The sequence below is a fragment of the Pinus tabuliformis genome, chromosome X (assembly GCF_031772625.1).
Source record: "Pinus tabuliformis cultivar Carrire ecotype Pingquan chromosome X, CPIR1, whole genome shotgun sequence".
Taxonomy (NCBI): domain Eukaryota; kingdom Viridiplantae; phylum Streptophyta; class Pinopsida; order Pinales; family Pinaceae; genus Pinus; species Pinus tabuliformis.
The window spans coordinates 10459585-10475653 of NC_142308.1; the positions used below are offsets into that span (position 1 = coordinate 10459585).

At 43.6% G+C, this 16069-nt stretch overlaps 1 protein-coding gene across 5 annotated transcripts in view; it reads right to left on the bottom strand.

Annotated features, from left to right (window-relative positions):
- LOC149138028 (uncharacterized) overlaps positions 1–16069 on the bottom strand; it is a 329683-nt gene that overhangs the window by 102993 nt on the left and 210621 nt on the right. The gene's annotated exons all lie outside the window — the stretch shown is intronic.

Sequence of the window (16069 nt, forward strand, 5' to 3'; positions counted from 1 at the left end):
GCATGATAGTAAATGCAGATAGAACATAAACATAAATAGTAGAAGACAGGCCAAGACAAGAAGACACAAGATGTGGGACCACCCAAGGACAAACCCCAATGTGAGGAAACCCTTGATCGATTCTTCTTATAATCTTCAATAGTTCAGCAGAGAGAGAGAGAGTACAAATATACAAATCTGAGATTTTATGACAGCAGTAGTAAAGCCTTGACCAGAGAGGTCAATGCTGGTCAAACAGGACAGAATCTTCCTTTGAAGATCATTAAATTGAGCCAAACAGGATGCTCATTAAATTGAGCCAAACATGGTCAAACCTTGACCCAATATACCTCCCAGAATGTTGTTGTCTTCTAGCTGTACTAGCTGTCACTGCTTCATGAGATAGGGCATCAACCTTCAGCCCTTATTTTTCACTCAGTCAACAATACAAGCCTTCAAAGGCTGTGGTGCACCAAGGTGAGACTACACTACTGTCACGCTGTCCAAGTCTGGCTTGTGCAAACCTTTGACTAGTCTTTGCTGCTGGCTATGGCCTGTGGCCTAGCCTAGCAGCAAGATAGGCTTACGGTCTTCCACCAAACAGCTTTCAATAACCATCAATGCAGCAGTATAAGAACTCGGCTTACTGTCATTACTTTCTAGCACCCAATCTGCATACCTATGCTGATCTGATCAGAGCCTTTAGGGCAGACTTCTTTTACGCACAACCTCACCTTATGCTGCAGCTCCTTTGCCTTGCAAACAGTCCTTGACCCAACCCTAGGAACAACCTCTATCACTGCGTTGTTACCTTCAGCAACTCATGCTTGTTTTACACAGACAACAAGCTTCTTCTTGTTGTGTTAGGGCTCCTTTTGTTGCGGCTAAAGGTCTCTCCTTAGCTGTGAATTAGGGCTTATTATATCTGCAGCCAGGTCTTCTTTTGCTGTGGCTAAGGGTCACTTCTTGACTGCGGTTTTAGAGCCTCCTTATGACAGTGGATTAGGGCCTTCTTATTGATGCAGATGAGAGCCTCCTCTGCTGCGTTTCAGGCCTCCCTTTACTGCGGATTAGGCCTCTCCTTAACAGCGAATTAGAGTCTCCTTTAGCTGCATCTAAGAGCCTCCTTGGACAGCGGATTAGGGCATCACTTGACAGCAGATTAGGGCATCACTTTGACTTTGTATTGGAGCTCCTCTAGACCGCGGATAGGAGCCTTCCCTTGACTGATGTTAGGGCACATCTGAACTACGGCTAGGGCTTCTCCCTTAGTCTCCTCTTCACCTGCAGCTAGGGCTTCTCCCTCTTGACCTCTCTTGCCACCAAACCCAAAGGAGTGGAGAGAGATCATGAGAGAAGTGTGTGTGACAAATGACTTGAGGCCTCCTCTATTTATAATGCCACGTTGAGGTTGAGTTGGGGTAATTTGCTTGCTGGCCGACCTTGACAATTTGTCAAATAATACAAATAAATTCACATCTCCATAAATACATGTCGAAATCTGATGATCTTTTCATCAATCCTACACCTCTCGAAGAGAGGAATCCAAGAAAAATATCAGCTGCCATAAATAAGATGACCCACATGGAGTTTGGCCCTAGTTTCCAATTTTAACACTCCCTCTCAACTAGGGAGAACTCCATCTGCTAATCCATCTGTCAGTTTCTACTATTTCTGCCATCAATGTAGCGCCCTGCACTGCTTTGCTCTACTGAACTATGAAGAAAAGAAGTGATCGAGAGTGTATAATACCATTCTCTACTGACCCGAAGTCAGTCCCATATAAAGAGAGTGTCTCATACCACTCTTACTGATCCGAAATCAGTTCCGAATAAAGAGAGTGTCTCTTACCACTCTTACTTACCCAAAGCCAATTCCAATTGATCCTAGATCAATATCATCCTAGCATAGGGAGTACGGCAGTACACGATGCATCCATTGGTAGTATTATAGTCCCTATCCTCATTTCCCTACTCATTGGCCAGATGAGAGGTACTTCCCATGAGTCCCAGACTGCATGGGTAGGATGTCTCAGCATGAGAAGGATGAACCACTCATCTTGCCTACATGTCACCATGGGGTATCCCACAGGAAGGCTGAACCACTCACCCTGTATACAAAAAATCACTAGGGGAAGGTTGAACCACTCACCCTATGATTATGTCTCAGCAGGAAAAGGATGAACCACTCATCTTGCCTACATAGCAAACCACTGGGGGAAGGCTGAACCACTCACCCTATGGTTGCTCATCGCTCCAAGAAGTACCCCAAGCCCCCCAGAGTTGCCAGAGCTCAATATCAAAATCATACAGGCCCCTCATAAGAGGGTTTCTCCACTACTCCTAGTCATTCTCGGAAAGTCTAGAATTTGACCTTTCCAAGGGAATTTGTCAGAACATTGTCGACCTGCTCATCAGTCCCAATGTGATGGAGCCTTATTACTCCTCGATGTACCATATCCCGGATAAAGTGGTACCTGATATCGATGTGCTTGGAGCGATCATGAAATACGGGATTCTTTGATAATCAGATCCCACTCTAGTTGTCGCAGAGGATCATGATGGTATCCAGCACATGTCTAAACAGCTCACTGAAGAGCTTCCTCAACCAGACAGCTTAATAGAGGCCATACTCACAGCTATGTATTCAGCCTCAGCAGTGCTTAAAGCAATCGACTTCTGCTTCCTACTCATCCAAGATATCGACGCAGAACCCAAAGAGAAGCAGCACCCATGAGTGCTCTTGTGATCCACCACACTGCCTGCCCAAACAAAATCAAAATAACAATGCAGCCTCACGTTTTCGGCAGTGTATCTCAATCCATGATGTGAAGTATTGTAGCAGTACTCCCCCAGATGCAACCACTTCAGCGATGCTCACTGCTGCCCGCTGACATAGTTACGCAAGTAGCCCTCCAACCACTTGTTAACTATCTCTGTCTGCCCATCCGTCTATGGGTGATAACTAGTACTCAGTGTCAATTCCGTCCCCACCAACCGGAAAAGCTCCTGCCAAAACCTGCCCGTGAAACAACTGTCCCTATCACTAACGATGGTCTTAGGAAGACCATGTAGCCTGAAGATCTCCCTAAAGAACAGCTCGGCCACCTGTGCTGCTGTATAGTGTGCGGATATGGCAAAAAAATGTGCGTACTTTATCAGTGGATCAACGACGACAAAGATACAATCCTTGCCCTATACCATGGGCAATCCTGTGATGAAGTCCATCGAAATACTCTCCCGTTTCCCCTCTGGAATGGGAAGAAGCTGCAATAATCCCGTGGGATGGCTCATCTCCCCCTTGTTCCTCTGGCAAACATCGCACTCCCTGATATGCTAGAGTACGTCCTACTTGAGGCCCTTCCATGAGAACCTCTCTCTAATGGCCCTGTAGGTTTTGGTAAACCCCTGATGGCCTGCCAATGGTGAGTCATGTGATGCCTGGAGTATCTTCTTCTTGAGCTGAGACCCCTCAGTCAAGAAGATCCGATCCCTGTAATAGATGATCTCATCAATCACCCTGTACCTGTCATCTTCCACCTGCCCATCCAGAATCTCACATGCAAACCTGTCCTTGGAGTACTCTACTAAGAGTCGAGCCCTCCAGTCTGTATCCAAGCTCATAAGAGACAACGTGGCTGATCTACGAGAAAGGGCATCTGCTACCACGTTGTTCTTACCCTTGACATACTCAATGTCAAAGTCATATGCTTGGATCTTGCTGATCCACTTTCGCTGCCTCTCCTATAGCTGCTTCTGCTCCAAAAAGAACTTGAGGCTATAGTGATCAGTCCGCACCCAAAACCTGTTACCCACCAAATACTGTTGGTACTTAGCCAATGCATGCATGATGGCCAGCATCTCCTTATCGTATATAGAATACAACCTCTCGTGCGGAAGGAGCTTCCGGCTCTCAAAGGCTATAGGGTGACCTCCCTGCATCAATACTGCGCCAATCCCCTCTCCTGACGCATCACACTCCAAAACATATGGCTGCGTAAAATCTGGCAATGCAAGCACTGGGCAGCTGCTCCTAACCTCCCTGAGCCTGTCAAAGGCTTGCTGCACTGTGTCCGACCAACTGAATTGCCCCTGCCTCGTCAAATCTGTCAGGGGTGCAGCAAGCTTTGAGAAACCTTTAATGAACTTTCGGTAGTAGGTACAAATGCCAATGAATCCTCGAAGTTCCGTCACGTTTCTCGGCTCCGGCCATTCTCTGATGGCCCTGATCTTCTCCTCGTGGACTCTCACTCTGTCCACCCCTATGATGTGTCCCAGATATAACATCTCCGTCAACCCAAACTCACACTTGGAGAGTTTGGCATAGAACTACTGCTCCTGTAAGATACGCAACACTGTCTCAATGTGCTGGAGTCTGGAGATGCTCCTCCCAAGTCCTGTTGTAAATGAGAATATCATCGAAGAATACCAACACAAACTTCCTCAAGTGACTACGGAAGATGTGATTTATGCAGGACTAAAATGTAGCTGAGGCGTTGGTTATCCCAAAAGGCATCACCAAGAACTCAAAGTGCCCATAGTGACACTTGAAGGCGGTCTTGGGAATGTCCTGCTCCCTCACGCGAATCTGATGGTACCCCGATCTCAAATCAATCTTTGAGAAGAAACGTGCCCCTCTCAACTCGTCCATCAACTCATCGATCCTGGGTATGGGGTACCTATTCTTCAGGGTCTTCTTGTTCAAGGCCCTATAGTCAATGCACATCCTCAGCATACCATCCTTCTTCTTCACCAACACCACAAAAGAAGCAAAAGGACTCGTACTCGGTCGAATGTGCCCAAGAGCCAGCAACTCCTGGATAACCCTCTCAATCTCATCCCGATAGGCCTTGGGGTGCCTATAGGGGGTGGTGATCACTCCGTGTATGCCCTGCTCTAGCTCAATGGTGTGCTCAAACCCCCGATCCGGTGGCTATCCTGGTGGAATCTCCCCAAACACTATGGCATACCAATCAAGGATGGACTGTATCTCTGGATGTACCGACTGCCCTGTAGTCCCCACCTCTAATGCACGCAGCTCCACTGCCCACTCTGTCTCCTTTCCGGAAGATTGCCTCCCGCGGATGAGCCGAAACAGTCTGAGGCTAATATGTGTGTTGTCCCCGAATCTTCTCATGCCTCCCTGTCTTCTCATCATCCTACTCCATCTCTAGGGTCTTCCAATCCGTCGTGACCTTCCCTAGAGTGATAAGCCACTGAACACCCAATATCATGTTGGTGTTCGGAATATCGACCACGAAAAAGTGGTCAGTCAATGTGTAGGTGCCCATCGTTACTGAAGGCTCTGGAACATTACAAGCACACGTCATGGTATGATCTCCTGGGACCAAGACTGAAAACTCATCGAAGCTCTCTGTCTATATACCTCCCCGCTCAACCATCTGTGCATCGATGAAGTTGTGGGTTGCCCCACTGTCAACCAAAACTAACACTCGCTGGCCACGTACTGTCCCTCGTACGCGTAGCGTCAGATACTTGGGAACTCCCCGCAATGCTGCAAGGGCCCCTCCAATGGGTGCAAATGATGCACCTCCTGCTGCTGCTGGTGGAGGTGGTAAAGGTCCCTGTATGGCATGGCTATCTCTAGCCTCCCCATCATCCTCGTCATCCTCTTCTCCACTGCTCTCAGAGAAGACCTTAATAAAATGTGCTTTACCAGCAGCACATCTATGTCCCGATGCCCACGGCTCCTGACATGTGAAGCGCAACCGCTTCTTCTTCAACTCCCTCTTGGCATCATCATCAAGCTGTACTCGCCCTGGATTCCCCTTTGGACGTGGAATCCTCACGTCCTTCCCCTTAGACTGGAAAGTTTGTCTCTGGGGGTAAGGTGTCCGGGTCCTGGGTAAGACATCCTGTAAGTCCCGGGTTCTATTGATAGCGTCCTGGAGTGTGGCTGGTCTAGTGGATCGGACTAGACCCCGAAGTGGCTCTGCTAACCCATCAACATACATATAGACACTCCGCGTCGTGGATAGTTCTGGCACCATCATGAAGACCCTCAAGAAATCTGCAATGTCGGCCTTTGGGCTCCCTGTCTGTTTGAGCCTTGTCAGCTCAACAAAATGCTGCTCTGGATCCCTCCGGTCAAATCGCTCCATCAATCTCCTGGTAAACTCAGCATATATCGTCACTATATAGTGCCCGAGTGTAACCATCCCATGAAACCACCAATCCTGGGCCTCACCATCCAAATGCAATGTTGCCACCTTGATGGCCTCTGTCTCCGACATCTGGTTAAGCTGGAAATAAATGTCCAGCTTCTCCACCTAGGACTTTACCGAACTGTTTGATGAACCATCAAACGTAGGCAAGTGGAATCTACTCGCTGCACGGTGGGTGTCACCATCATGGTAATGTCGATACCCTCTATGATGGTCGCGGGGTCTACTATCCCGCTGGAGCTAAACAAAATCTCTGAATGAGAGGGCTTCCCTGAACTCCTGCCCATAGGCCTGGTACTCTGCAAAATAATCGCCCATATGTCCAGGCTCTACCTCCTACTGGGCTACGGCCCCCGTATCTGCTCCCAAGAAAGTGGGCATGGTAGAGCGTGTAGGGGCATGTGAGGCCACCTGCTGCGCAGTATCACGCTGCTCTGGCAAATGGTGGGATGCGCCCGATCCCTCACCAACCTGGAAAACCCGTGGGCTCTCACGCTGTCTGGCCTCTACTGCCGTGAATCTCTGCCCCATCACCTTAATCTGTCTCGACAAATCCTACACTGATTTGAGGAGCATATCCGCAAATCTCTTCCTGTCATCATCTGCCATCAGAGCCTCCCGTTCTGCGTCCACCACAGGCTCCCTCTGTTCTACGTCTACCACAGGCTCCTCCTGTTCTGCGTCCACCACCGAAACACAGTCTCCCTCTCCGTAGGTGTTCTCCAACCTACGCCCAGTGTCTCTGTACCTTCGACCTCTGTAACAGATATAGGGTTTTTCCCCTGGTGTCATAGATTGCTAGCTCCACAGGCTGAGCTAGATCTATGCTCTGATACCACTGTAATATCCCTTATCAGGAATATTCCTCAAACACAAGCAAACTCCAACCAGAGATGGACTGGGAGGGCATTTACCAGATATGTCACCTCTAAAAAGAGGACAAGATTCGGAGGCTACCTGGCCCTTTCCAGACTCTGTCTAAGAGTATAGGAGAAACACACAAGTGGTATAATAGCCGAGAATGCTCAAAGAGATACAAATAACAATGGTGCAACATATAACAATATAACCATAAGCAGATACTCAAGAAATGCAGAGAGAATGCTAAGCCATTTTATTATACTGAGTAATAGAATGAGTACAGGAGGTGATCAGGAAGATGGCACCTTGACTTGCACAAGGCAAGTGAAGAAATACACTTAGAATAGCAAAGGAATGGCCCCTCTCTGAACTGCGTCCAAGCTGCGGGAGAACTACTGTGCTGCTACTAGAAATCAAATGAGGATTTGGGGCTGCTCCCCTCCTCAGAAAAAGCTGAAACTCTGGAATCGGACTCTACTCAAGAAACCCAGAAAAGCCCAGAAAGCTTTTCTGAAATGGCCGAACCCCGAAAATCACCCCCTTGGGGTTCTGCGCAGTCCCTCAATGCTCTTCGCTGCCACTGAATGGAACCCTCCAGAAATCTACCTGAAACCCCTGCCAAAACTCTCCAATATGCAAGGGCTGATCCCCTGCTCTATCTCTCAGTACAAATCCTACTGCAAACCCTCAACCCAGAACTCCTGCAAAAAGGAACTGCGTCCCTCTCTCAGTGTTGCGCAGTCCTCCAAAACGCTGATGAAACTGTTGCTGAAATGCTGATGAAACTGTTGCTGAAATGCTGATGAAACTACTGCTGAAATTCCAATGGAAACACCTTGCCCGAGCAGGCACTCGAAGTCCCCCGGGGCTAAGGGTGAGATCTCCGAACGGAGACACTCAATGCACTAAACAGTGCTGCAGACTAGCTAAACAGCCAGCGTGCTCTAAGTAGAAATGATTATCACAAATGCTCATAACAGAATGATCAAAATGAGGGGGGCTCCTCTCTCATTTATAGCGTTTGCCTCTCTCAATCCCAAGGCTCACCTCCTCCTGCATGATTCCCCTTTTGCCACGTGTCTTCCCTCCTGCGCAGTCCCTCCATGTGTCTCCCTGGGCTCCATTTCTGTGTCCCCCTTTGGCCCCCTTGGCTCCCCTTTAAGTCACAATGTTGTGCTACTAGGAAGTGACTTTTTATTCTAAAAGTGAATTATGTCCCCCTTCCTCACTTTTTTATTTACAAATAACTATAGAAGGCAAAATCTGGACAAAATCGAATATTCCAATTAGCCATGGCTAATTAGGAATATTACATCCTGCAAATTGATACAAAGTGCCAACATTGAACCCAAGAGTAGAAACATCTTTAAATTTCCATTTCCAGACACGTATCTTTCCATTGATGAATGCCACCTTGTAACCTTTGTCTTCCATTGCCAAAATGGACACCAGGTTCTTCTTGAGATAGGTACATAAAGAACTTCGTTTTAATGAATCATGTTACCCTGATTCAATTGAAGGGTAACATTCCCTACACCCTTTACGGCATAGGTGGTGATGAAATGGGCAAGATTTCAAGGAAGATCGCCATAGCCATGGTACCAGGTAAAGAAGGGCCAACATCTCTAAGTGATATAATCAAAACAGGGAGCAATCATGGAGGCATGAGTTACTCCTTTCCTCGGCATGATTTTTCCACCCCTTTGTTGTGCCCTTCGCTTTAATTATTTATCTTCCTTTCATGCATAGCTTAGAAGGCTCGGCTTGCTTTATGCTTTTCCAACAACCCTTAATGATGCAGCAATTTATCACCGAAAGGGATCGGGACATTAATGAGTTCCTTTATTTAGATGGAGCATGAAATGTTGAGGAACTGGGTGATGGTTAATAAGGGGGGTAGAGCTCATGCTAGGATTTTGCCCACGTATTTACTATGTCTCGTCCATCTTTTGCATTTTTAATTTTCTTTATTTGTCGCTTCATATGCTTATCTTTCTTTCAATTGCATCACCCTCTTAAGGAAAATATATTAGCCCTGACTCAGAGATGAGGATATACCGTGCCAATTCTAATGACCAATGACAATCAACCCAAAGAACAAATGTGGATGATAAGGGAAGCATGGGAGTTGGAAATTATGGAGTAACTCGGGCATGTTATATCAATCAATCCCTTTTATTAGTGCCCCTAGGGAAAGAAGGACCTAGAGGGAAGTCACACTGGACTAGGAGAAAAGCATAACCTCATAGGTGAAGCATGTGTACAGGGATACAACCACCCTGCTTGGCTTGTGATCAACCATCCAACTTGGCTTTTAATCAATATTAGTATGCCCCAAAACATTAAATGAAAGCACATGATTACAGAAATGGTTAGTGTACCTTCCAATAGATCACCCAACTTCCTTCGAGAAGCATGCTAGGTAGGAGAGAGCAATGACCAAAGCATAAGTTGAGAGCTTTGATGTAAAGCTATATGTGTATAATTATAGGGTTACTAGTTGGGTTGGTTGACCTATGGGAAGAAAAAAATTCTCCAAGGGGATACCCACTTTTGATGCGTAACAAGCCCCAAGATACCTTCTACCCAAAGCACCTCAAGGCATTGAGAGATAGCCTTATTGCTTGACATCCCTACACACTTCAGTGATAGATGCACACTCTTAGGATCACCTTTTGACAATTTCACCTTACTTCTCATCATCTTCTAGTTGAAATTGATCATCATGTCACACTGCCGAACAAGATATGTCGGCCCAATCATTTCCATATGAACAAGATAGAGGAGCACTTCATATTATATTCCCCCATCTATTACAAGATCTAAGGATGATTTTATTGTGTATTCAAAGAGGCTTGGAACTCTCTATCCACTTTCTTCTACTTCCCAAACCAAAGATACCTAGCCCTTCACATGAAGCAAGCCTCATACTTGGATCTCACTTAGTCCACCCACCTTAGCCAAAAACAAACATCTTCCAACCAATTAGCGCTTTCTTTTCGGAGCTTCTAGCAAACAAAGGTACCAAGAGGTAGATGAAAGGAAACATCACCTCAATTATCAAATCTATCAGACTCGAAGGGCCATCCATTCTTAGCTAGCAAATCCCTTATCAGCATATCATCTTAGATCCTAAGACATCTCACACAGCACTGTTGATTTTGGGTAGCATCAGATGTGTTCTAGCTCTGAAATTTGGCGGAGGGGCTAGAACACATGAGATCTCTAGAACCCAGAAATCGTTTGGAGAAATTCCACCCATATGAGGAGTTATTAAAATAATTAATATTTTTAATGAGTTCCTAAGTCTAAACTTAAGAAAATAAAAATATTAATGTGTATTAATACAAATATGGTTGAGAAGGTTCTAAGTGACGAGGATCAAGCCTGTTTTAATCTTAGCCGTTGATTAGAGATTAAATAACGGTCGTTGATTCATCAATGGAAAAAGTATAAGAGGAGGCTTGACGGTCAATTGGAGATACACCAAGAGATCAAAGAGTTCGTTTTTTCTAAGGCATGGTTTGCTGAGAAAGTCGAGCTAAGTGATCTGAATTGCACAGAGAGAGGGGCAGTTTGGCAGAGGGACTTCAGTCCAAGGCCGAGAATACATAACAGAGAGGCAGAGCAACAGCAGGAGAGACAGCACAGCTCCAGGGAGGGTGACGTAGACGCTAGAGGGGCTGACGCAGTCCCTTAGAGGCCGTGTTGGGGTTCTCTGTGGGCCAGAGAGAGCAGCAGTTCAGCATATCGACTTCTGAGCAAGGGAGGCTCACTGGGAGGGTGGTGCAGTTCCATCGCAAAGCTTGGAGCAGCCTTCAATGCCTTGCACTTGGAACAACAATGTCATCTGTGAGGTTTGATCATCCAATTGCTGGAACTGCCAAAATATCTATCTCCGGATAGAGGTACTTCTGCCAGGTTTATTCTCTGTTGGGTGAGTCAGATTTGGCACCCTAGTTGTATTCAGAAATATACTTGATAATACAAACCCTCTATATGTTGCACTAGTTTTCCCGCACTAGGTGTTTCCGGAGACGATTGTCAAAAAATAACGGTCTCCCTTCTGTGATTGTCTCAAGAGTATTTCAGTTCATGATCTGTATGTATGTGTAGGATGCAATAGTGTTTCCATTGTTGTTTAAGTAATTGAATAGCTTGTTGAATGTAAAGAACAAGTAGGAGATGATAAACCAGTGATTGCAGTAGCATTTCTGATGTGCAAATTCAGAAATTTTCACAAGCACAAGCAAACAAGATACCTCCTTCTAATCTTCAACATGTGTTACAATATCAAACAATGAGATATATCTCAAACCAAATCTTCATGCTCTAACAATTCCTCCAACTACTCATCTATCAAGAGATTCCACCCTATGGCCGAAGATGCCAGGATAGATAGCATCAAGTAGTGTTGATCACCACCAATGTGAGACATCCCAAATTGCAGATTTGGTGCTTTTGTTATTTAGTTCTCCTCATTACCTACACATATCTACCACACTTTCTTGTTTTACAACTACATAACCTTACACTTCAAAATTTAGATTATATTCATCATAGGCCAATTCTATTTATATCAAGATTTTCTAGGAGAGGATTCTGTGCAATACCACTGACATTGTTGACGCTGTTACTGCCCAAACTCTCACCCAAGGTAGTCCAGACACACAAGGTGAAAACTTAAAGGCTTGACACACAATGGTCATACGTGAATGATCTTACTTAACGCAGTTGAATCCCAAAATGATATCTAATATAATGCACTGCGTAAAACCCCCATACTTAAACTTAAAGGCTACTTGGCGAGGCTATCCAATGTCACTTCAATAACACTCTCCCACTCTTTAGCTTGGTTCTCTCCAACTCAAGAAGGGAAGCTCTAAATACCTCTCTAATAAGGATGACAACAAAATATTGTACCAAGTCTAAGAGGGAAACCTGAAACTCGATTTTGCACATTATATTATTCATATTTTACAGACAGCAAGGAAAGGTTATTTGGCTTTGGAGATTGAGATCTAGATCTATGACTTTAGTGATAAGAGGGAAATCTGAAACTCGATTTTGCATATTATATTATTCAGATTTTACAGACAGCAAGGAAAGGTTATTTGGCTTTGGAGATTGAGATCTAGATCTATGGACTTTAATGGTAATTTCCAGATCTACCAATTGCAAAACGGATGATCACTTTTACTGATGGAAAGAAATCTGAAATCTGATTTTGCCTTTCATATATTACAGATTTCAAACTAGAAAGGTAAATGGTTGGTTTGAGAGTTTTATGAGAATGGTTGAGTAGGATTGATGCCTATGACAATTTTGGGCATATAGAGTCATAGAGCAGCAAAAATCCCGGTTTCTTTATTTATTTCAGTTTTTAAACCAGCAAGTTAAATGGTTGGTTTTATGAGGATGGTTGAGTGTAAGATTATTGCCTAGGACAAATTCGAGCATATGGAGTCATAGGAAAGCAATGAACAAAAGTTTTCTTATGAAAATATGAGAGTAAACAATCAAAATTAAGAGCTTGTTAACATATCATTCTTTTTGAATTTTGAAACTATGCTCGGTCTTCATAATGTATATTTTGGCCCTTGAAGTATTTATATTGATTATTGTAAATCATGTTCTTCATGCTAGAGTAAAAAAAAAATTATTTTTGTGTCATGTCCTCGTGGACTTTTAAAAGAGAAAATTTTGAATTTTCAAAATTGAATTTTTGGCTCCAAATTTAGTCAAGTAGGCCTCCCTCCAAGTCAAGTCAGCCCAGGCAGAAGAGACATCCATTCGACCCAGCAGATCACCATATATAGCCATTCGGCCTCCTCCTCCAAAGAAGCAATTCAATCTCTCTCAAGCAAGAATCTTTTGGGCATCCAAGCGAAGGACAAGAAGGGCAAGGAGGACAAAAAAGGACGAATTCATCTCTCTCTCTCTATCTAGCTCACACATATGGAGGAACTCTCTCTCCCAGTTCTCATTTTTTCTACGCAGTTGCAGTTGCGGGGCTGAAATTCGGCCTAGGGCAGAACAAGAAGGCCGAGTTGCTGGATCAGATCGAATGCTTGACCTGGACGGTGTTGACCAGGTTTGACCATAGATTCGTTAAAGGTCAGTTTGACCTAGTTGTTGACTAGAAGTCTAGGAGTGTCTCTTGTTGAAAAGAATAATTTCTCTATTGAAAAGGTTGCTGGGTTTTCCCCCAAGTGGGTTTTCCCAAGGTAAATCTTGTGCTCTCTTTGTGCAATGTGACCTCTACTGTCCTATTGTTTTATTGTTGAATTTCTGAAGTATAATTTCTTAATGATATACTGGAAAAATTAAAAGAAGATCAACATCATTAGAAGTAATTATCAGTTTTCAGAAATATTGTGCTTGTATCTATTGTACTAGAAAAATCAACAGTTCTGTCCACTAAATCAGATTTATCTTGAGAGGAATTCAAATTGGAAAAGAATCTCTAAAGTTGTAATAAATGCTTCATCTATCATGAAGTAATGCATTCATTGCCAATCCTAAATGAATTTAAGCATATGAATACATTTCTAGGACTTAGATGAAAGATATAAGAGGAGAATCAATCACAATTATACTCTTTTAAAAGGAACAACATTACTCATCGTCTCCAAGCATTGATTAACAATATTGATGCAAGAAATCAGCCATCAGTCTTCAGCACTAAAATCACAAAACAAGTGCCCAATGCTCCAACAAAAAACCAATCAAATGCATCTAGTATTTCTCCGAAGTATAAGCAAGCATTACAATAGGAATGTTCCTTATATAGAGGTTTTGCTCAACAACTTCCACAATAAAAAAAATGATTTCCCTAACAAATCCCTAAAAAACATAAAATAAAATTACCCCTCAACTAATTTGAGAGAACAGGTCAAACAACTACAAAGATATGTGTGGTCATCCCACATGTACAAATCTCCTAGCATGGGAGCTCAAGGAGGAGGGACATCCCTCTAAGAATAGCAAGACAATGTGTCAAACATGTCAAACCCACCCACATCCTCCCCAATGTAGGTAGGTTGAATGTGTCAATATAATAAAATAACCCTCCATTGGGAGCAAGCTCCAAGGTACCTCTAACAACTAGAAATAAAATAATCCCAAACCGGCATGCCCTACAATAGAAACAAAGTCCACATGTGTAAGAATCATGAACATTGGAAGGGTGCTCCTCAAAACAAGTGCATATAACCATCTCATAACGGCATATGTGGTCTCCAAGGTAATGACAAGTCAACAATACATAAAATAATGCCTTGAACCACGTGCCAAGTCAATCCAATCTCAACCAAAGCAAATAAATAAGGGGATGGCCCCATCTAAAGCAATAAAATAGTGATATGAAAGAAGGTCGCCTCAACATGTGCACCAATCAAGGTGAACACCTCAACTAAAACCACCAGCCATCACCTAACAACATCACTACGAGTATGAAACCAAGCAAAATGAAGAAGGGTGTTCAAACAAATATAGTCGTTAAAGGCACCTCAACATGCGTGCACAAGGGGGGTGCTACATCAAACAAGTGGCAATATATCATAACAAGAGGTCTAACCATCATAACACCCCAAAATACCTAAGACACTCTCACATCCCACCACATTATACCATAGTAAAATAACCATACTAATGCCTAGAAGAATGTGAAAGGAGAACATATATCAATTTATCCATAATGAAATAATGTCAATAATACCAAGGTGTAAAACAAAGACAATGCAAACAAAATGCTAGGGAGCTCCAACTAGGTGTTTGTTAACAGCTAGATCTATTTCCCATAAATCTAGAGTGTTAAATGCCAACTTGCATCACCTCATTGGTGACTAGTGATAGATTTCAAGCACTAGTATATGAGTCGGGGATTATTTGCATTATGAATTTCCAATCATAAGGTCATCTGATTGATCCAATCCTATTCAAGGGATAAGTTACATAGATCGAGAGATTTGTTTCGGCAGCATGAGACACAGGTACTTGCCTATCAGTTTTGAATGCACCTTTCAATTCCCCTCAAAAAATTCAGTCTGATGGGTATCCAAACAGTGAGACTATCCAACAATTGTAGAAGGTGCTTGTAATAATAGGTCATTTTTCAGTCTTTGATGAAGAGCTTGAGCAGGAGAAGTATAAGTGACAATTGTTAAGTAAACTTATATTCCATCCCTAATCACCAACCTATCAATATCTACTTTCAGAGGTAGATAAGATAAGATAAATGTACTGATGTCCAACGAATGACCACAACAGTCGGCAATGGGACTGTGTTAGGTACAATGATGTCAACACAAACAAGAGCGCTAAAGCGGCTCCTATATAAGACAAAAATCAAAAAATAAAGAGCACTCTAATCTAAAATCCTAGACAGCCAACTCCAAATAATGAATAGGCGATCCAAGAGAAGGATATACAAGATGACAGACTCATTGGCCTATGGCACCAGTGGTAAATAGAGCTCTCTCTCAACATCTGAGACCAAATGGAGAAAATTCGGCATAGATGTCTATCCAAAACAATATCAGGAACTTGAGCAAATATTGTGCGACTGTCTGCAACAAAGGTCCTGTCACTGAGGTCTAGAAGATATCGACTAGCGACTATAGTGTCTATTGAAGTGAGGTCTCATCACAGATCGCCTCTACGATCTCACTAAGACGGGAAGAGAGCCTTTTGTCCTCATTGATCTGGAATTTTTGTCTCCATCTGTCACTTGGTGCTCTGATGGGAGCACCATTAAAAAGGGAAGTGATTTTCCAAGTAGAAGTTGATCTCTGGAGTGTATGGGTCTGAAGGATGGAAGCGTGAAGATGAAGATCCAAGAATATGCAGTCAGGGTACCAAAAGAAGCGGCCAAGTAACGGACTAAAGGAGCAAATAAACCTCCATGAGCCAACACAATCTATATCCAAGGGGACTAAACAGGTAATATCCTAAGATTACCAAAAGGACAAAATATGGATATCTCTCTCATCCAATAACTAAATATCTTAAGGTTTGATTCCTATGACAGAGTGCTACATAAAA